We start from the raw sequence: 23,111 nt of genomic DNA, 5'->3' as shown, positions 1-23,111 counted from the left end.
GGTACCTCAGGTTCGTGGTGCAGATGTCACTATCAGTTTCAGACGCTGCCGTTTGGATTGTTCACGGCACCCTGGGGTCTTTACCAAGGTAATGGCCGAATTGATGATTCTTCTTCGAAGAAAAGGCGTCTTAATTATCCCTTACTTGGACGATCTCCTGATAGGGGCATAGTCCAGGGAACAGTTGGAGGTCGGAGTAGCACTATCTCGGATACTGCTACAATCAGCACGGGTGGATTCTAAATATTCCAAAATCGCAGCTGATCCCGACGACACGTCTGCTGTGCCTAGGGATGATTCTGGACACAGTCCAGAAAAAGGTGTTTCTCCCGGAAGAGAAAGCCAGGGAGTTATCCGAGCAAGTCAGGAACCTCCTAAAAACAGTGCATCATTGCACAAGGGTCCTGGTAAAAATGGTGGCTTCCTACGAAGCAATTCCATTCGGCAGATTTCACGTAAAAACTTTTCAGTGGGATCTGCTGGACAAATGGTCCGGATCGCATCTTCAGATGCATCAGCGGATAACCCAATATCCAAGGACAAGGGTGTCTCTCCTGTGGTGGTTATAGAGTGCTCATCTTCTAGAGGGCAGCAGATTCGGCATTCAGGATTGGATGCTGGTAACCACGGAGCCCAGCCTGAGAGGCTGGGGAGCAGTCACACAAGGAAAAAATTTCCAGGGAGTGTGATCAAGTATGGAGACTTTTCTCCACATAAATATACTGGAGCTAAGGGTAAATTTATAATGCTCTAAGCTTAGCAAGACCTCTGCTTCAAGGTCAGCCGGTATTGATTCAGTGGGAAAAACATCACGGCAGTCGCCCACGTAAACAGACAGGGCGACACAAGAAGCAGGAGGGCAATGGCAGAAACTGCAAGGACTTTTCGCTGGGCGGAAAATCATGTGATAACACTGTCAGCAGTTTTTCATCCCGGGAATGGAAACTGGGAAGCAGACTTCCTCAGCACGACCTCCACCCGGGAGAGTGGAAACTTCATTGAGAAGTTTTTTCCACATGATTGTAAACCGTTGGGAAATACCAAAGGTGGACATGATGGCGTCCCGTCTGAACAAAAAACGGGACAGGTATTGCGCCAGGTCAAGAGACCCTCAGGCAATAGATGTGGACGTTCTGGTAACACCGTGGGTGTACCAGTCGGTGTATGTGTTCCCTCCTCTGCTTCTCATACCTAAGGTGCTGAGAATTATAAGACGTAGAGGAGTAAGAACTATACTCATGGCTCCGGATTGGCCAAGAAGGACTTGGTACCCGGAACTTCAAGAGATGCTTACAGAGGTCTTATGGCCTCTGCCGCTAAGAAGGGACTTGCTTCAGCAAGTACCATGTCTGTTCCAAGACTTACCGCAGCTGCGTTTGTCGGCATGGCGATGGAAAGCCGGATCCTAAGGAAAAAAAGGCATTCCGGAAGAGGTCATTCCTACCCTGGTCAAAGCCAGAAAGGAGGTGACCGCACAACATTATCACCACGTGTGGCGAAAATATGTTGCGTGGTGTGAGGCCAGGAAGGCCCCACAAAGAAATTTCAACTCGGTCGTTTCCTGCATTTCCTGCAAACAGGAGTGTCTATGGGCCTCAAATTGGGGTCCATTAAGGTTCAAATTCGGCCCTGTAAATTTTCTTCCAGAAAGAATTGGCTTCAGTTCCTGAAGTCCAGAAGTTTGTCAAGGGAGTATTGCATATACAAACCCCTTTTTTGTGCCTCCAGTGGCACTGTGGGATCTCAACGTAGTTCTGGGATTCCTCAAATCACATTGGTTTAAAACCAGTCAAATATGTGGATTTGAAGCATCTCACATAAAAAGTGACCATGCTCTTGGCCCTGGCCTGGACCAGGCGAGTGTCAAATTGGTGGTTTTTTCTCAAAAAAGCCCATATCTGTTTGTCCATTCGGACAGGGCAGAGCTGCGGACTCGTCCCCAGTTCTCTCCCTAAGGTGGTGTCAGTGTTTCACCTGAACCAGCTTATTGTGGTGCCTTGCACCTACTAGGGACTTGGAGGACTCCAAGTTGCTAGGAGTTGTCAGGGCCCTGAAAATATATTCCAGGACAGCTGGAGTCAGAAAATCTGACTCGCTGTTTATACTGTATGCACCCAACAAGTTGGGTGCGCCTGCTTCTAAGCAGGCGATTGCTCGTGGGATTTGTAACACAATTCAACTTGCACATTCTGAGGCAGGCCTGCCACAGTCTAAATCGGTTAAGGCCCATTCCACAAGGAAGGTGGGCTCATCTTGGGCGGCTGCCCGAGAGCTCTCGGCATTACAACTCTGCCGAGCAGCTACGTGGTCAGGGGAGAACACGTTTGTAAAATTCTACAAATTTGATATCCTGGCAAAAGAGGACCTGGAGTTCTCTCATTCGGTGCTGCAGAGTCATCCGCACTCTCCCGCCCGTTTGGGAGCTTTGGTATAATCCCCATGGTCCTTTCAGGAACCCCAGCATCCACTAGGACGATAGAGAAAATAAGAATTTACTTACCGATAATTCTATTTCTCGGAGTCCGTAGTGGATGCTGGGCGCCCATCCCAAGTGCGGATTATCTGCAATACTTGTACATAGTTACAAAAATCGGGTTATTATTGTTGTGAGCCATCTTTTCAGAGGCTCCGCTGTTATCATACTGTTAACTGGGTTTAGATCACAAGTTGTACGGTGTGATTGGTGTGGCTGGTATGAGTCTTACCCGGGATTCATAATTCCTCCCTTATTGTGTACGCTCGTCCGGGCACAGTACCTAACTGGCTTGGAGGAGGGTCATAGGGGGAGGAGCCAGTGCACACCACCTGATCCTAAAGCTTTACTTTTTGTGCCCTGTCTCCTGCGGAGCCGCTATTCCCCATGGTCCTTTCAGGAACCCCAGGGTCCTTTCAGGAACCCCAGCATCCACTACGGACTCCGAGAAATAGAATTATCGGTAAGTAAATTCTTATTTTTTATTCCAGCTGCGCTACAGGGGCACAAATGGGGGCGTAACTGACCACGCCCCCATATGAAGCCACGCCCCTATTTTTGCCTGGGGCGCCACAAGGGCAAGAACCGGCCCTGTCAGTACGACACATAGTAAACATATTATAATGTATTACAACAATACAGTGTAAATTGTCATATCCAGGAAAAACATACAGCAATAAAATGACAGACCAGATAGGACGGGGACATGTGGCAAGCTCACTATCTCTCAATGAGCCTGTACTCTAGGTAAGGGTGAGCGTATAGTGTCAGTCAGCAATAATCTCGATATTGCCCCAAATATTATCGGGCAATACTGACACAATCATTTTTTTCCCCTCATTTTTTACCACAGCTATTCAGCATTATACTAGGGGCGGTTGTGGTAACACGCTGCTCCTGCTAAGTTAAAGAAGGCTTTGATTTCAGAAGTTCGAAAATTTCTATTTCTTGTTCTGCGAATGTTCAGTCATTCACTAACTTGACAATGGGGCTAATTCAGACCTGATCGCTGCTGTGCATTTTCGCACAGCGGGCGATCAGGTCTGAACTGCGCATGTGCAGGCGCCGCAGTGCACCGGCGCATGCCAGAGATGCGATCAGCATCTCAGCCCAGCGATCGCCTCTGCCTGTTTGACAGGCAGAGACAGCCGCTGGGCAGGAGGGGGCAGGCCGGCGGCGTTAGGCCACCGTTTTAGTGGCGCAGCCCGGGCAACACAGGCGTCCCCCCGCATGTCTGAGTAACTGATCGTAGACGTGCAAAATTTTGCACGGCTACAATCAGGGGTACATTTACTAAGGTGGGAGATTTTTAGAATTAATGATGTTGCCCATAACAACCAATCAGATTATATCTATTATCTGCTAGAAGCAGCTAGATAAATGGTAAGTAGATTCTGATTGGTTGCCATGGGCAACATCACCAGTTCTAAAAAATCTCCCATCTTAGTAAATTTACCCCCATGTCTGAATTAGGCCCAATGTGAAAATCCTCCCTCCCTACAGTGTGCCTAGAAGCAATGATATGTCGAGCTGCAGTCTCCCTTATGTGTCTAAACTGATTCAAATGTGTAGGCTTTATATTAGTCTGTATCTATTTTATATATAAATGTTATAAATAAAGCCACAGAAATATAAATGTGTACAGACTAATATAAAGCCTATGGGCCTAATTCAGATCTGTTCGCTCGCTAGCGTTTTTAGCTGCGCAGCAATCAGGGCACTGCTGCGCATGTGTATGCACCGCAATGTGCAGGCGCGTCGTATGGGTACAAAGCGGATCGTCGCTGTGCGGTGAATTTAATGAAGAATCCATTCACACAGCTGATCGCAAGGAGATTGACAGGAAGAGGGCGTTTGTGGGTGGCAACTGACCGTTTTCAGGGAGTGTCTGGAAAAACGCAGGCGTGTCCAAGCGTTTGCAGGGCGGGTGTCTGACGTCAACTCTGGCCTCGAATAGGCTGAAGTGATCGCAGCGGCTGAGTAAAGTCAGACCTACTCAGAAACTGCACAAACTGTTTATGTACAGGGCGGCTGCACATGTGATCGCACACTTGCACAGCTATAATACACTCCCCTATAGGCGACGACTATCTGATCGCAGCGCTGCAAAAAATAGCTAGCGAGCGAACAGATCTGAATTAGGCCCAATATAATATACACAATTTACTCAGTTTAGACACTTTTGGAGGCTGGCGCTATACTTACACTTGCAGCTCATAACTCTGCAGGGAAGGAGACTGGGGCGTAGTTTCTATATACTGCAAGGACTGCTGGGAAAATATCCCTCTGTCCCTGCAGTTTTTGTGAAATTTAAGGATTTTCATCATACAATGCTATTCTGATATGGTGTTCTACTAAGATTTATTGGTAGGTTTAATGTTTTTATGCTTGCTGAATAGCATAAAACGTTAAACTACTATAGAGAGCAAGCCTGATTTAGCATTTATTACTATTGCCATTTAAAGTCATCATTTATAGTTACCGATGAACCACTGGTTAGTAAATATATACGGTATTCTGTATTGGTCTTATTATTGAGAGTCCTAGGATTGATTGAGAAAAGTCTGTAAAGTCTCAAGACACATAGGGGGGAGTTATATCAAGCCTTGGAGAGAGATAAAGTGAAGACGTTGTCCATACCAACTAATCAGCTTATTTTTGTCATATATCTAGCAGTCTTTAAAAGTACAGAAGCATATTGGTTGATTTGGGCAATTACTCCACTTTATTTTTCTGCAAGGCTTGAGACATATCACCTCTAATGTCATCATTGTCTCTGGTTCCAGACGGTTATGTCCACAGTGGTGTGTCAGGGCCTGAGCTATTTGTGGTAGAAGACTATTCTCATTTCCCCTCACACTAACTACTTAAGCAAGGGCAATGGAATATGCTGCGCTATATGAGACACTAATACTACTGATCTGGTTTTTGTCCCCAAGCCAGATGTTGGTGACACCTATTTTGCCAGTAGATAGGTTACTGTTGGTAAAGGTTGTCTGCCATTTCACCTTCTGGTCAACTTATCCTTCAGGTCACTTGGAAAATCCTGATATTTGCTCTTCTACCTTCCTCCCACTAGCTGTGCCAGGTCCCTTGGCTGACAATGGGTGTAGCCATCTCCCCTCCTACATCTGTCTGAGGCCAGATTCTATGGATGAGCCTTAACAACTGATAACAGAGAAGTCTAGCTCCCCTCCTGGGATTTGCTGTCTCTCAGGGCTCATACACATTTGCTTGGCATCAGCATTAGTGGCATTAGTGTACATCTCTGATTCAGGCCCTCTATTGGGTTTTGAATGGATCCTGGATACTAATGCTGGTTACTGTTGCTTTTTATGCATTTGGCCAGAACTCTAGTGTCTATGACAAGAAACCAATCCAAAGTCCAACTATAGGGGTCCTCCAACGTCCAACTATAGGGGTCCTCCAACGTCCAACTATAGGGGTCCTCCAACGTCCAACTATAGGGGTCCTCCAACTATAGGGGTCCTCCAACCTCCAACTATAGTGGTCCTCCAACCTCCAACTATAGAGGTCCTCCAACCTCCAACTCTAGGTGTCCTCCAACCTCCAACTATAGGGGTCCTCCAACCTCCAACTATAGAGCTTACTGCAATGGCCTGATGGACTTCACTGAGAGTAAATGAAACAGTGCAGTAAGTAATACAGTGTTCTTCTGATCTCCTAGCAGTAGCACAGCAGGATTGTGTACATACAATTGTTAGTGTGCAAGTCAGTTCACAACTGGGAGAACCCGTATTTTGTACTGAGAGGTGTAAGTAAACAGCAGACATTGCGGAGAGTGTCAGTAAGAGCCTTTCCTCAGCAGACGGTGAGGAATGTATGGAGAATCTGCATGATGGTGGTGAAGGCACATGGCAGATTGCAGAGCATGTACATATCTACAAATAACTTTTCTGGGCAAAGTGGGATGACTGGAATTCTGATTCACAGCTAACTCTACTCAGACTTACGCCCTTATTCAATTAGCCGTGATAATTTTTCTCTGGAAAAAAAAAAAGCGATGATCAATGGTCATTATAGGGCTATCCAATTAAAGCCTGTTAATTTTCCGTGCGATAACATATGAGATTTGGGATAAGTATCCGGACCCATGTGTTATTGGGGCTCTGAGGGCTGCTTGTCGCGGATTATGCTTTTCATGCCTGAGTCGCCCGAAGAATAATCCCCAGTAAGTGCCGGCTATCGAGGCTAATTGGGTAGTCCCTGGCGAATACCGGCCTAACACTAATGTCATTGCCCCTCTAACAATATAATCAATTCATTAATAATCTCCTATATATTTGCCCTGTGACTCTGTGCTTGGCCCTCTAACGCTGGGTGGAGTCACAGTGGTGGGCGGAGTTAGCAGCTCCTGCCCTGTCCCAGCACACCACTAGCAGGACGGACCTGCAGACATATAATCCGCCCACCAGCCAGAAGCCACCAGGGCATGGACACCCCACACTGCCAGGTAACCATAGACCTCTCCCGTGCCACCTACACCCCAATGCTACCCGCACCCCAAACCCCCCTCCAGCAGCTCCCACATGCAGCCACTGACAGCCCAGACACCCCCGACCCCGACGCCTGCATACCTCACCAGCACACAGTGCCCAGCCTAACCCACCGCACCGAACCCACCCGCCGCACAAGCCAGCACCTCCCACAGCCATCCACAGCACGGACACAGTGGCCGGGCCCCGCCGCCCACACCACGGCTGACCACACAGCCGCAGCCCGCACCACCCCTCCCGCCCTCCGCACACCCCCAACGCCAGCTCCCGCATTGCAGCCGCGCCTGGGACCCACTGTCCCGCCAGACGCCGTCCACACAACGGACGAAGAGAGTGCAGTTACGGCGCAGCATCACCCGCGCCTGTAACTGCTGCCGCCGCCACCATACACATCAGGAGGGACGGGTGGCGCAGGAGAAGGCTTCATAGCCCCCCTGTGCCGGTACAGACACCCACTGCCTCCTCCGCACACCGAAGACAACGCTGCCTCCCACCATCCCCAGAGACCCGGACTGTACACCACAGGAACTGGGCTGCCAGCTCCACAGGCCAGAGACTGGGGACAGCGCGCCTGCTACTGTGGCCGCTACACCAACTTCACAGCTGAGAGAGAGTGCACAAGCAGCTCCGCCTCTCTGCGTCCCCTCCCTGCCGCCCCCCGCGTCTCTGCATCCTTTCCCTGCGTCTCTGCGTCCCCTCCCTGCCGCCCAGCGTCTCTGCATCCCCTCCCTGCCGCCCCGCGTCTCTGTGTTCCCTCCCTGCCGCCTTGCGTCTCTGCGTTCCCTCCCTGCCGCCCCGCGTCTCTGCCTTCCCTTCCTGCCGCCCGTGTCTCTGCGTCCCTTCCCTGCCGCCCCGCGTCTCTGCGTTCCCTCCCTGCCGCCCCCCGCGTCTCTGCATCCCCTCCCTGCGTCTCTGCGTCCCCTCCCTGCCGCCCCGTGTCTCTGCGTTCCCTCCCTGCCACCCCGCGTCTCTGCGTTCCCTCCCTGCCGCCCCGCGTCTCTGGGTCCCCTCCCTGCTGGCCCGGGTCTCTGCGTCCCCTCCCTGCCACCCCGCGTCTCTGCGTCCCCTCCCTGCCGCCCCGCGTCTCTGCGTCCCCTCCCTGCCGCCACGCGTCTCTGCGTCCCCTCCCTGCCGCCCCGCGTCTCTGCGTTCCCTCCCTGCTGCCCCGCGTCTCTGCGTTCCCTCCCTGCCGCCCCGCGTCTCTGCGTCCCTTCCCTGCCGCCTCGCGTCCCCTCCCTGCCGCCCCGCGTCTCTGCGTCCCCTCCCTGCCACCCCGCGTCTCTGCGTCCCCTCCCTGACGCCTGCGTCTCTGCGTCCCCTCCCTGCCACCCGCGTCTCTACGTCCCCTCCCTGCCGCCAGCGTCTCTGCGTCCCCTCCCTGCCACCACACGTTTCTCTATCCCCTCCCTGCCGCCCCGCGTCTCTGCGTCCCCTCCCTGCCGCCCCGCGTCTCTGCGTTCCTTCCCTGCCGCCCCGCGTCCCCTCCCTGCAGCCCCATGTCTCTGCGTCCCCTCACTGCCGCCCCGCGTCTCTGCGTCCCCTCACTACCGCCCCACGTCTCTGCGTCCCCTCACTGCCGCCCCGCGTCTCTGCGTCCCCTCCCTGCCGCCCCGCGTCTCTGCGTCCCCTCCCTGCCGCCCGCGTCTCTGCGTCCCCTCCCTGCCGCCCACGTCTCTGCGTCCCCTCCCTGCCACCCGCGTCTCTGCGTCCCCTCCCTGCCGCCCCACGTCTCTCTATCCCCTCCCTGCCGCCCCGCGTTTCTGCGTCCCCTCCCTGCCGCCCCGCGTCTCTGCGCCCCTTCCCTGCCGCCCCGCGTCCCTTCCCTGCCGCCCCGCGTCTCTGCGTCCCCTCCCTGCCGCCCCGCGTCTCTGCATCCCCTCCCTGCCGCCCCGCGTCTCTGCGTCCCCTCCCTGCGTCTCTGCGTCCCCTACCTGCCGCCCCGCGTCTCTGCGTCCCCTCCCTGCCGCCCCGCGTCTCTGCGTCCCCTCCCTGCCGCCCCGCGTCCCTGCCTCCCCTCCCTGCCGCCCGCGTCTCTGCGTCCCCTCCCTGCCGCCCGCGTCTCTGCGTCCCCTCCCTGCCGCCCGCGTCTCTGCGTCCCTTCCCTGCCGCCCCGCGTCTCTGCGTCCCTTCCCTGCCGCCCCGCGTCTCTGCGTCCCCTCCCTGCTGCCCCGCCTCTCTGCGTCCCCTCCCTGCCGCCCCCGCATCTCTGCGTCCCTTCCCTGCCGCCCCGCGTCCCCTCCCTGCTGCCCCGCGTCTCTGCGTCCCCTCCCTGCCGCCCAGCGTCTCTGCGTCCCCTCCCTGCCGCCCCGAGTCTCTGCGTCCTTTCCCTGCCACCCCGCGTCTCTGCGTCCCCTCCCTGCCGCCCCGCGTCTCTGCGTCCCCTCCCTGCCGCCCCGCGTCTCTGCGTCCCCTCCCTGCCGCCCCGCGTCCCTGCCTCCCCTCCCTGCCGCCCCCGTCTCTGTCCCCTCCCTGCCGCCCCACGTCTCTCTATCCCCTCCCTGCCGCCCCGCATCTCTGCATCCCTTCCCTGCCGCCCCGCGTCTCTGCGTCCCCTCCCTGCGGCCCTGCGTCTCTGCGTCCCCTCCCTGCCGCCCCGCGTCTCTGCGTCCCCTCCCTGCCGCCCCGCGTCTCTGCGTCCCCTCCCTGCCACCCCGCGTCTCTGCGTCCCTACCCTGCCACCCCGCGTCTCTGCGTTCCCTCCCTGCCGCACGCGTCTCTGCGTCCCCTCCCTGCCGCCCCACGTCTCTCTATCCTCTCCCTGACGCCCCGCGTCTATCGCCATACACTAGTGCGACTTCTCCGAGGGGAGAAGTCACATACAGATGGCGCCACGCTCATCTATTGCGGCTCCATCACAAACGTGCACTCCCGGCGCGGCTAGGCTATCTGGCGCCTAGCTGCGCTACGTTAGTGCACAGAGATGCTCCCATTGCAGACGCTGCAATAAGCGGGTCTCGACAGGCGCAGACGGAGCCACAATCAGCTTCCCAGGCGACAGGGTCGCATACGATACATTGTATGGATTCCTTTTGAATACGATGTATCGTATGCGATTCCAGCTAAGGTGGTCAGAGGCAGCCGGATCTGACAATTCTATACTGCAGCCTCTGCAATCCACAGGCTCCGATCCGATGAGCACGGGACTGCACATCGGATCAAATTGACCTGCGATTTGCCACTTTTCATCCGATTTCTCGGCCTGATGCATCAAAATCGGATGAAATCGGGCAAAATTGCACTAGTATCTATCTATCTATCTATCTATCTATCATTATTATTATTACATTTTATTTATAAGGCGCCACAAGTGTTTCGCAGCGCCGTACAAAGGACAGTACAGGGAGACAAAACTCAGCATTACAGTAAATAAATAACAGAAATAGAGTACAGGTAACATGGAGCACCACAATTCTCAAGACATAGGGGGTCATTCTGAGTTGATCGTAGCTGTGCAAAGGCATCGCACAGCGGAGATGCCTTTGCACTTCAAGAGTAGCTCCGGACCAGCGCAGCTTTTGCGAGCTGTCGGGAGCTACTCTTCGCTCCCCGGCCCACAGCGGCTGCGTGTGACATCACACGGCCGCCGTGACCCGCCCCCCCCAACGGTCCGGCCACGCCTGCGTTGGCCGGATCGCTCCCCCTAAACAGTGGCTTAACGCCGCCGTCCAGCCCCCTCCCGCCCAGCGACCGTCTCTGCCTCAGAGGTGAACGCTAGGCTACGATGGCTGCCATGTGCCGGCACACTGCAGAGTGCGCAGTTCCGACCCGATCGCTGCGCTGCGGCAAACCGCAGCGAGCGATCGGATCGGAATGACCCCCATAATACAGCTAAGATGTAAGTAGTGAGGGAGTAATCATTGTACTACTAGGGGCTGGTGGCCATAGATGGAGATGAGCCTTTACCAGCAGGAGAAAAAGCGGGCATAGATGGTCGCTGAGTGGGAGAGAGCTGTGAGTGAAATGTGCCGAGAAGAGGGCTTTGACAACAAGAGGAAAGAGGGCTAACAATCTAGTGGGAAGGGGCGACAGATGACATGAGGTGCAAGCAAGCGGGAGGTAGCCTGATGGTAGTATGTAAGCAAAGCAGAGATGTTCATGGCATGAGGCAGGGGGATGGAGGAGCAGCCTCAGGACTGGGTTATGCATCCACACACCACATATATTCAATATCTAAATCTAAACCTAGCTGCCCGCTTTTAAACACATCAGGCCTAATTCAGAGTTGCACACAATGCTGATGTTCCAGTAGTTGAGTAATTATTTTACATTCGTGAAAATGTCACACTCGGCCGCACGGATGCACACAAGGAAGCAGGGGTGTCTTAAAAGGGGAGGGTGCCTGTGTGCAGTCTCCGCCGCACCATTTACCCGGAGATTTGTGGATAGATGCTGCAGCAGACACAGGACTTCAGAGGGGTAACTAATCAAATCATGGATGAAGGGTGTGTGATGTGGGCCCCCTGGACCCAGGGACCCATGTGCTCCACACACTTTGCACCCATTATAGATATGCCACTGCAAGGGAATAAGTTTGCATAATGTTGCAGGAAGGCGACCACCAATAGACCTTGCTGCATGCGCTTAGGTGTGTGACTCAGAATCACACCCACCGTATTTTCGTATCCTGCCTCCTCATGTACCAAATGGGGGTCCTTCCTGGTAACTACAAACAATAACCACATTCCTGGAGCACTATGGGGGTAATTCAGAGTTGATCGCAGCAGTAAATTTGTTAGCAGTTGGGCAAAACCATGTGCACTGCAGGGGGGGCAGATATAATATTTGCAGATAGAGTTAGATTTGGGTGGGTTATTTTGTTTCTGTGCAGGGTAAATACTGGCTGCTTTATTTTTACACTGCAATTTAGATTTCAGTTTGAACACACCCCACCCAAATCTAACTCTCTCTGCTGAGGGCAAATTACAAAAAAGATGCGCATGCACCTGCATATTCTGCAGGGGGGCCACAGAAATGCGATTGCCTCTGCCTGTCAATCACGCAGAGGCGGTCACGGGGGGGCGGCAATGCTCTGCGGAGACTAAGTGTTGCGGAGGCCGGCAAACGGGGGCCAGTGCATCGCGAACGGGGGTGTTTCGGGGGCATGATAGCGGTGGCTGTATGATGTCACATGCAGCCGCCGCTATCGGAAACATGGCGGCGGGCCTCCTGCGGGCGCAGCTAAGCACCCATTGAGGCGAACATGGCTCCCCTCTTTTCACTCGAGCTGACTCCTCTCCTGCTGGGGGGTGATGTGAGCCTTCCTGACAGGAGATGCCCGCACCCGGTGCTCACTGTTATCCCGCAGCTGGCAGCGCCGGGGAGGCCGGAGCGTCAAGTGCAGCAGCAGATAATCAGCGGCGGTGGTGGTAAGCCCGAAGCTTGGAGGTCATTGTGCAGCGGCGGCTGGCGCTCTCCGACTCCTCCTTTACAGGTAGCAGCCTCAGCAGCGCTGTCGCCTACTGCACTCTCCTGCCGGCGGCTCTACACACAGGCTGCTATTGAACTCACCGCACGTCATTGGTGTAAAGCTACACTTAACCTCACTAATGCCACCTCAGGCAAGGTAGGCAAAGGAGTGAGTGTCAGAGTCAGTGGTACTAGCAGCTGTTGGGGACTGTCTGGGAGTTGAGACTTAGGGATGGCCATCGACTGTTTGCTACTGGTGGTTTTGTCATCAATGGCGGAGGTCCGATGGTGGCACAGATTTTTTTTAACGTAGACTGTTGCTTAGCCCTGCCCTGCCATCACACTTTGCCCCACCCCTTGTCTCTAATTAGCCCACTGCTGTCATGTGTCCCCACTGACATCCATTTATGGTTTAATGGTAGTGCATCACAGCACAAGTTGGGTGTGTTCAATGTAATTGAAACAAGCACACATACCCCCTTCTTGCCATTGTTATCACCATCATTGAAATACCTGGAATGCTGGTACTCAGTGAGAAATGACGTCACTTAGCGCTTACTCCGTTTTTAGGTTTCCCTAATTGTTGACCATCTTACTTATTCCTAATGGAATCACTAGCCACGTCCAAGGTTCTTACCAAGACACATTATTTTGTTTAAGCCCATTGTTTGCCTGCCTGCCTTTGTCTAATATCATGTAATGATCTCAGCAGCCTGCAGATGGCAGTATGTCTTTTCCCTTCAAACACAAATAGCTATTTTTATAGTGTATTCCAGAGCAGATTCTGTTTGTTCATCTTTTTAATTCACAATATAAATATCAGAACGCTGACATTTGCTACCTAAAGAGATCACATTAGTCCAATGCAGATATTCCTCTAATGTTTCTTCTAGCAAAACATTTCATTTAATTTGTGTTACAAAATGCAGTCTAATAAAGACATCATAACGATGTTCAATATAGCTGTAAAATAATCCAAACTAAGGTTACCAGGTCATATTTGCCTAGTCCAGAAACCAGCGTGGCTGCATGCCTGTAGAATTATTATGCAGACGCGCTACATTTGTACAGTAAGTAGTTCACATCATATGAGACCAGACTTACATGTCTGATCTGGTCCCCCTACCAGGTAATCTCTTATATTAGTAGGTCATTGACCCATTTCTGAACTTTCCAAATGTATTCCAGTAATACAAATTGTATTTAAATCAGGGCAAATCTATTATGTCGTGGAAACAACGCCTGGATGTTATGTGAAAAGGCTGTGATCTCATGTTAAACGCCTGCAGTTTGTCCATTTGCTAAAGGTTAAAAGCTGCTGTTTCAATGTAGCTACTAAACCTGAAAAATCTCTTCTTTTATTATTCGTGATTTACTTATATAGCACCAGCGTATTCCATGATGCCTTTCAATGGGAACACAGTAATTTAATAAGACTACATATTAAAAGACATAGAGGTAAGAAGGCTCTGCTTACAATCTATATTGCCAACTCAAGGGGTCATTCCGAGTTGATCGCTCGCTGCCGGTTTTCGCAGCGCATCGAACAGGTTACTACTGCGCATGCTTGTGCACCGCAATGCGCAGACGCGTTGTACAGGTACAAAGCGAATCGTTGCTGGGCAAAGGATTTAACGAAGAATCCATTCGCACAGCCGATCGCAAGGTGATTGACAGGAAGAGGGCGTTTGTGTGTGGCAACTGGCCATTTTCAGGGAGTGTTCGGAAAAACGCAGGAGTGTCCAAGCGTTTGCAGGGCGGGTGTCTGACGTCAATTCCGGGACCAAAAAGGCTGAAGTGATCGCAAGGGCTGAGTAAGTCCAGAGCTACTCAGAAACTGCAAAAAACTTTTTTGTCCCGCTCGGCTGCACACTCGTTTGCACACTTGCAAAGCGAAAAATACACTTCCCTGTGGGCGGCAACTATGCATTTGCACGGCTGCAAAAAGTAGCTAGCGAGCGATCAACTCGGAATGAGGGCCTCAGTTCCCAATGGATGTGTATAATGTGCTATCAGAATGACATGGGAACGCTCGTAACGGCAGCACAATGTGACCAAAAAATCACTTATTGTACCTCGCACCCACATAGGGGTGCGCAGTAAGGTCAGCAGTGTTGCTCTACCATTATTCTGGGTGCGCAGTTCCACATTGGACCGCAGAGCTTTTAGAATTGATCTGGCACCTATAATCGTGACTCTTATGTTACATATTCACATTCACTAAAGTGATGCACACTTTTCAATGAATTGTGTAAAATGTTATGCCTTATACATTTGTAAATGTTTACATTTGTTGTTTTCTACGGGAGGTATCCAATTACCTGCAATAGTTCTGCGGGCGCAAAAAAACAGGTGTTTTTCCATTTTTTATTCACGCCATTCAATTAGGTCCCGCAGAAAACACCAGTTTTTCACGCAAAAATACATAGGTCTGCGGCTTTTCGTGTGACCTATGTATTTTCGTGGCACTTATCGCGGGTTATGCTTTGTGTGCCTGAGGCACGCAAAGTATAATCCCCATTAAGTGCCAGCATGGGGGGGGGGGGAGCGCACCACATTGGGGCTAATTGGACAGCCGCTGGCGAACCAGTTAGTCGCGGTTAATTGGATACCCTCTATATGTTATAAATAGTAAGCTTTTGTGTACTGAATGTAATATAATATGCAAGGTTCACATATATTTGTTTGATTAACTAAACTAAATCAACAATGATTAAAAAAAAAATATGAAGCATGTATTATTTATACATGTACAAATGACATATGGGAGTTTTAGAACGAGGCTTTGCTTTCTGGAATTCATGACAGTCTCTTCCAATCCAAAGTGCGTTATATTATGCTCTGAGTAGATTGTTTAATAATACTGTGGTTTCATTATCTGTGTCTTGATATGTAATCAGGTAACATATGCAGCATACGCTGCAGCTAATGACGTACTATACTGACAGTCATCAGGGATATGAGTCATAACTTCACGAAAATATGGTACTGAACTGCAAGTAACTTCTGAATAACACAAACACTTGTATCTTTTTTTATTCCATTCAGGTGGATTGAGTCTTTCAGAAGCGTATGTGAAGCGTCGAAGGACTTCAGTTACGCTACAAAAATAATAATAAAAAACAAGCCTATCTGCATGTATCCAAACACTTGTTCACACTTGTGCTCTGATGCATTTTCAGGAGGAAAAATGCTGATAAAGAGGAAAAAAAAGACTAAAACTGCAGCAGAATTGATGAGTTTTTCATATAAAATAGTATTCCTATTATCTAACGGGAATATCGGTGCTGTACCTGCCCCAGCAATGTTGCATGCTGGCTTTTCCTGCACTAATAGACACACACAAACTTTTTTCTTTATTATTATTATTATTATTATTAGTATCCTTTATTTATATGGCGCCACAAGGGTTCCGCAGCGCCCAATTACAGAGTACATAAACAAATAATCAAGCAGGAAAACAGCAACTTACAGTTGACAATATAGGACAAGTACATGGTAAATAAACACAGCTACATCAGCAGATGACACTGGAATAAGTATCAGGTGGCAGAAGAACTGCTGGATTTGGTGCAGTTGGATATTATTAATATTATTAAAGTATCAGTCCTACTAAAAAAAAACAACAACTTGTGTTTCGAGACATGCCTGCAGTGTAGACAGACTTTTGAATGCAAAGTATCATGTAATAAAAAATACTTTGGTGGCTAATGAAGGAGCTCATCTTAAGTATTCAAATCTATAGATCAGATGTACTAAAGGAGCAAACAATAAGAGGAACAGGTGGTTTGGGCTATGGGGGTCATTCCGAGTTGATCGCTAGCAGCCGTTGTTCGCTGCGTAGCGATCATTGAAAAAAAATGGCTAATCTGCGCATGCGTATGCACTGCAATGCGCATCGTACGGGTACGAAGTCCTTTGTGGTTTTGCACTGGTTCTAGAGACGATTCCAATCACACAGCTGAATGCAAGGAGATTGACAGAAAGAGGGCGTTTATGGGTGTCAACTGACCGTTTTCTGGGAGTGTTTGGAAAACCGTAGGCGTGGCCAGGCGTTTGCTGAGCGGGTATCTGACGTCATTACCGTGTCACTCGTCGCAGCAATCTTCGCACAGGATAAGTAACTACAGGGCTGGTCTTGTTTTGCACAAAATTTGTTTGCAGGCGCTCTGCTGCACAGGCGTTCGCACTCCTGCAAAGCGAAAATACACTCCCTGGTGGGCGGCGACTATGCGTTTGCACAGCTGCTAAAAACTGCTAGCGAGCAATCAACTCAGAATGACCCCCATAAGAGGGATATTGTGGTGGTAAGTCCACAGAGGTTCTCAAATGTGGTCTTCAAGGCACCCCAACGGTCTGGGTTTTAGGTATATCCATGGTTAAATCAAATTGACTGAGGTTGTGGCTTGTGGCCAAGCATGGATAAACTTAAAACCTGGCCATTTGAGCGTTTGAGAACCTTTGAGAAAAGATTTGGGAGTTATGTACAGAATTACATTATATCCTCAATGCTTCTTGTAGGAGCAGTGGAAGTGCAAATTACTATCTAGAGTAACTCAATTATTTACACCAGAGTTTCCCAAACACCGCCATTGCAGTGCAGGATTTAAGGCTATCCATGCTTGAGCACAGGTAACTTAATTAGTACCTCAGTCAATGTAATTTAACCATCAGGATTCAAGCATGGATATCCTTAAAACATGGACTGTAATGGCGGACTTTGGTAAACTGATTTACACCATCACCACACGGGACTACTATAAGTAGACTTAGCATATTACTGCTTTAAACTATGACACTCATGAATTACACAGGTTCTGTGGCCGGCTGACTTCAATCCTAGTTTTCACCTGGTTTTAAGCAGCTAGAGAACCTGTGTGATAATGAGTGTCTCAGTTTACAGCATACCTCCCAACATGACCCTCTCCAGGAGGGACAGAATGATCTGCTCCTGGACTTCCCTCTTGATTATTGATTGCCAACGCCTGTAGTGAAACACCTTTCTTATCCACTAACCTGTTCAGCACAGGTGATGGCAATCATAAATTAAGAGAAAAGTCCAGAAGCAGAACATTCTGTCCCTCCTGGAGAGGGTCATGTTGGGAGGTATGGTTTACAGGGATAGTATAGTAAGCCTAACCATAACCCATATGGGAAGCCATGGTTACCACAGTGGTTAGTATTACTGCCACATTAGAACTGAGGGAATGAGTTCAATTCCTGATCCAAAAACATACTGCTAGGTTAATTGGCTTCTAACAAAATAACTATGCTTAGTGTGTATGTCAGAGGTTCTCAAACTCGGTCCTCGGGGGCCCACACAGTGCATATTTTGCAGGTCTCCTCACAGAATCGCAAGTGAAATAATTAGCTCCACCTGTGGACCTTTTAAAATGTGTCAGTGAGTAATTAATACATCTGTGCACCTGCTGGGTTACCTGCAAAACATGCACTGTGTGGGGTCCCGAGGACCGAGTTTGAGAACCTCTGGTGTATGTGATAGGGAATATACTATAGGTCAGTGGTTCTCAAACTCGGCCCTCGGGACCCCACAGAGTGCATGTTTTGCAGGTATCCCAGCAAGTGCACAGGTGTATTAATTACTCACTGACACATTTTAAAAGGTCCAGAGGTGGAGCTAATTATTTCACTTGTGAGTCTGTGAGGAGACCTGCAAAACATGCACTGTGTGGGGTCCTGAGGACTGAGTTTGAGAACCTATGCTATAGGTTGTAAATTTCACCGGGTTGGGATGGATGTGAATGGCTGAATATTCTCTGTAAAGTGCTGTGGAATATGTGTGCTCTCTAAATAACCCGTTATTATTAACTTTTATATACAAGGCATTACAAATTGTGTGCAGCAGCGTACATAGGGTTAGCATGCAATTCACAGTAACAGGAAATACAAAGATTATTGTGTGTAATGAGATCTTATTACCCTCACTTTCATCAGCAGACCACAGGTTATTATTATTATTAATTACCAGTTATTTATATAGCGCACACATATTCCGCAGCGCTTTACAGAGAATATTTGCCCATTCACATCAGTCCCTGCCCCAGTGGAGCTTACAATCTATATTCCCTATCACATATACACACAGACACATTCACACTAGGGTTAATTTTGTTGGGAGCCAGTTAACCTACCAGTATATTTTTGGATTGTGGGAGGAAACCCATGCAAGTATGGGGAGAATATACAAACTCCGCAGGTCTACCCCAGTCCCATTTACTAACTAGCTAACATGTCACCCATCTACCCTCAGCCCAGCATTATGGAGGGCTAATAAGGCGTAACATGCCATGTCCTGGGCAACCCTAAAGGAAGGAAAAGGGGGACTTCTGTTTTCACAGCCCATTTACACCCGCTGCCTGTGTGTGTTACATGAGCAGACAGCAGAGTGGGGCAGGGACTGTTAGTACAGCCACACGTGGAGCACACACAGGGGGTGGGGGGAGCAGTATAATGTTACAGGCAGCAGGAGGAGGAGGAGGGGGGATGTGTCCTCCTGGGATCCTGCTCTCACTCTCCTTCCTGAGGATGGGGGAGCTCGCAGCGTCACACACCTTCCTCCACCAATCACAGATAGACTCTGGCAGTTTCAAGGTCCCCCACCCTCCCTCTGTAGCTAGCTCTAGAGTCACAGTGATACAAGTTTGTGACAAAGTAGCAGCTGGCGTCATAGTGACACACACACACCGCTCTGCGTCCTCACGCAGCCTTATTCCGGGCTAATTCTGAGATGGGGGCAAAGCAAAACAATAGCAAGTAACTTTGCACCTTGGTAAACGCATGTTGCACAGCAGGTGAGACCGATGTCAAATGTGCGGAGGGATTTAGGCTGGGTACACATTAAACGATCCAGGGATCGTGACCGACGGGATGAGATGTCTGTTACGACATCTCGTCCCGTACAGTACACACTGAACAATTGTGCGCTATATCGTTCATAGCAGATGGTGAGTGTGCGGTAGTGGTACACTTACACTACCCGATGTGCACAATATGTTGGTCTCTCCAAGCTCAGATCTAAATGGCAGTGTAAAATAAAGCTGTCCAGCATTTGTGGGCTGCATGCTAAAGAGCCTGCTCCCAACTTAGATTCAGCCTCTCTCTGTCATGGTGGTGGGTGTATCTCTGTATGGGACACACACGGACACTTGCTGTGTGTATATACTCAGGGCTTTGGAACAATAACACACTCTTGTACTAAGATGACATTTACATAGGGCTTCCACTGTGTCCCTGCTTTAGCAACAGACAGCCCAGATTCGTCACACTGACAATTCAAAGGGGGTATCCAATTGTTTGAAAAGTCAGTTGGGAGTCTGTTTTTCCTATCTAATAGACAGGAAAAAACAGACACCCAACCGACTTTTCAAACAATTGAATTCCACACAAAATGTGGATTCAGAATGGAATTCTCCCGGTTATAGGGTTTACTGGCATAGGTTTCTAGAGTGTGTCACTGCAGGGCCGGCTCCAGGCACGGTCCAATAGAGCGGCAGCGCAGGGCGCCACCCTTAATGGGTGCCTCACGCTCGCGCCGCCATACTGGAGCCTGCCTGGAGCCAGGTCCTGCAGAAGCACCGCAGCGTCTGTCCCAGACCGCCTCCCTAGCGCTAGCAGCAGCGTCTGTGTGTGACGACGAGGGAGGGGGAGTGCTGTGGGCGGGACAAATCTAACCTACTCTGTGCCGCTGTGCGGCGCCTGCGACTGACGTCAGACACCGGTGCCGCACAGCGCGCACAGAGTAGCTTAGCTTTAGTCCGCCCACAGCACTCCCCCTCGTCAGCACAGAAACTGATAGGACCCAGGAGGCAGACCGCGGGGTGGATGCTGCTGCAGACTCATTGCAGCAGCAGCTGTCCCTTCCCTCCCGCACACGGCACGACAAATACACGTGGGGGCATGTGTATCTGGCACTCTGGGGGTAAGTGTATCTGACACTCTGGGGGTAAGTGTATCTGGCACTCTGGGGGCATGTGTATCTGGCACTGTGGGGGCACGTGTATCTTGCACTGTGGGGGCATGTGTATCTGGCACTCTGGGGGCAAGTGTATCTGGCACTCTGGGGGCAAGTGTATCTGGCACTCTGGGGGTAAGTGTATCTGGCAATGTGGGGGGCACCTGTATCTGGCACTGTGGGGGGCATGTGTATCTTGCACTGTGGGGGCACGTGTATCTGACAATGTGGGGGCATATGTGTATCTGGCACTGCACTACTGGGGGCATATGTGTATCTGGCACTGCTGGGGGCATATAATGTGTATTTGGCACTGTGGGGGCGTATAATGTGTATCTGGCACTGTGGGTGCGTATAATGTGTATCTGGTACTGTGGGGGCATTTAATGTGTATCTGGCACTGTGGGGGCATATAATGTGTATCTGGCACTGCACTGCGGGGGGCATATGTGTATCTGGCACTGCACTGCTTGGGGCATATGTGTATCTGGCACTGCACTGCTGGGGGCATATGTGTATCTGGCACTGGTGGGAGCATATAATGTGTATCTGGCACTACTGGGGGTGTATGTGTATTTGGCACTACTGGGGGAGTATGTGTATCTTGCACTGCACACTATACTGGAGACATTATGTGTAAAGTACACTACTGTGGGCTTTATGTGTAAGGCGACTAATTGTGTGTGTATAGGGGTGTCAAAATATATTTATAGTCTGATAATATAAAGTTGCGAGGCCACACCCACTTTTCCAAGAGTGCGCTCATTGGAAGGGGGGACTTTGACATTTTCTCACTCAGGATGCTAGTAGGCCTGGAGCCGGCCCTGTGTCACTGCATAGAAATCTACAAGAGTGTCACTGCATTTCACAAAGCAATATCATGACAATAAACTGATGATAAAGGTGGTATCAATTATAGACTGAAAATATCACGCGGATGAAGCACTGTCTGAAGCAGGGTGTGAGAGGTCCAGGGAGAACCAGCCTGTGCGGGGCCCAGGGAGTACCAGCCTGTGCGGGGCCCAGGGAGAACTAGCCTGTGCGGGGCCCAGGGAGAACTAGCCTGTGCGGGGCCCAGGGGGAACCAGCCTGTGCGGGGTCCAGGGGGATCCAGCCTGTGCGGGGCCCAGAGAGTACTAGCTTGTGTGGGGCCCAGGAAGAGCCAGCCTGTGTCGGGTCCAGGAAGCAGGGTTGGACTGGCCCACAGGAGTACCAGGGAAACCACCGGTAGGCCCCAGTGCCTGAGGACCCACTCCTTCCTCTAGGGATCAGGTACCAGACTTTGCACTTGTATTATACATGGTAGATATGTTGCATTACACTGCACTAGACTATTGTGTATTTCATGCTTCTGTGGTGGCTGGCCACACACCCTTTATATGGCTGGCCACACCCTTAAGTATGGGCCCCTATAACTGCATTCCCCCGGTGGGCCCTTCATGACCCAGTCCAACACTGCCAGGAAGAACCAGCCTATCAGGGGTGTGCGTGGTCCAGGGAGAACCAGTCTGTGCGGGGTCCAGGGAGAACCAGTCTGTGCGGGGTACACGGAGAACCAGCCTGTGCAGGGTCCAGGGAGAACCAGCCTGTGCAGGGTCCAGGGAGTACCAGCCTGTGCAGGGTCCAGGGAGAACCAGCCTGTGCAGGGTCCAGGGAGGACCAGTCTGTGCAGGGTCTAGGGAGAACCAGTCTGTGCGGGGTCCAGGGAGAACCAGCCTGTGCAGAATCCAGTGAGAACCAGTCTGTATACGGTCCAGGGAGAACCAGCCTGTGCAGAATCCAGGAAGAACTAGCCTGTGCAGGGTCCAGAGAGAACCAGTCTGTTCGGGGTCCTGGGGGAACCATCCTGTGCAGGGCCTAGGGAGAACCAGTCTGTGTAGGGCCCACTTAAAAAAAAAAATGAATAAAAAAAAAAACTAATAGGTTAAATAATTTCAGCTGCAAGGGACTTCCAGGGCTGCTGCAGGTTAGATATTGATAGCGTCTGGTAGTATAATTATAATGTGGTTATAGTATAATTCTTTTCTTATGTTTTATTGTAATGGAAAAACTCACTGAACACGATCAATGTTGCGTCATCTGTGTACTGAAGCAAAGAGGAAATAATACGTTGGGAGGAAGGGAGAGCGGTTAATCATGTTTAGAACGTAAAAACGGCCTGATGTCTTTGCTGTAAAATATTCAATAGTATGCTTCATCATCATTAATGCAAAAATAATGGAAATAAAAACATAACGGAAATAAAATTAATGAAAATGAATTATTAATAATAATAATAATAATAATAATAATAAAAACAACCTAACTGGACTTTTCTGGGAGTGTTAAGGTCCTCCAACTGGCAATCATTGTTTATTCTGGAGTCAGTCATTTATCCCAGCACACACATTTGGGACCCAGGCCCTCATTCCGAGTTGTTCGCTCGTTGCCGAATTTCGCTATATTGCGATTAGTCGCTTACTGCGCAATGTTCGCAGAGCGCATGCGCTTAGTTATTTTACTCAAAAGTTAGTTATTTTACTCACGGCATTACGAGGATTTTTCTACGTTCTGGTGATCGGAGTGTGATTGACAGGAAGTGGGTAATTCTGGGCGGAAACTGGCCGTTTTATGGGTGTGTGTGAAAAAACGCTGCCGTTTCTGGGAAGAACGCGGGAGTGGCTGGAGAAACGGGGGAGTGTCTGGGCGAACGCAGGGCGTGTTTGTGACGTCAAACCAGGAACGAAACTGACTGAACTGATCG

At 50.4% G+C, this 23,111-nt stretch overlaps 2 long non-coding RNA genes across 2 annotated transcripts in view; both read left to right on the top strand.

The window, feature by feature from the left end:
* Window positions 1–16,102, top strand: part of LOC134957627 (uncharacterized) — a 38,708-nt gene extending 22,606 nt beyond the window's left edge. Inside the window, exon 3 of the long non-coding RNA XR_010186687.1 lies at window positions 15,445–16,102. This is a non-coding gene — a long non-coding RNA (uncharacterized LOC134957627). The remainder of the gene's footprint in view (window positions 1–15,444) is intronic.
* Window positions 16,103–19,088: 2,986 nt separating this feature from the next.
* Window positions 19,089–23,111, top strand: part of LOC134956733 (uncharacterized) — a 131,413-nt gene continuing 127,390 nt past the window's right edge. Inside the window, exon 1 of the long non-coding RNA XR_010186132.1 lies at window positions 19,089–19,208. This is a non-coding gene — a long non-coding RNA (uncharacterized LOC134956733). The remainder of the gene's footprint in view (window positions 19,209–23,111) is intronic.

Source organism: Pseudophryne corroboree, chromosome 9 (genome assembly GCF_028390025.1).
Source record: "Pseudophryne corroboree isolate aPseCor3 chromosome 9, aPseCor3.hap2, whole genome shotgun sequence".
In the NCBI taxonomy this organism is placed as follows: Eukaryota; Metazoa; Chordata; class Amphibia; order Anura; family Myobatrachidae; genus Pseudophryne; species Pseudophryne corroboree.
This window is presented reverse-complemented; position numbering and strand designations above follow the sequence as displayed.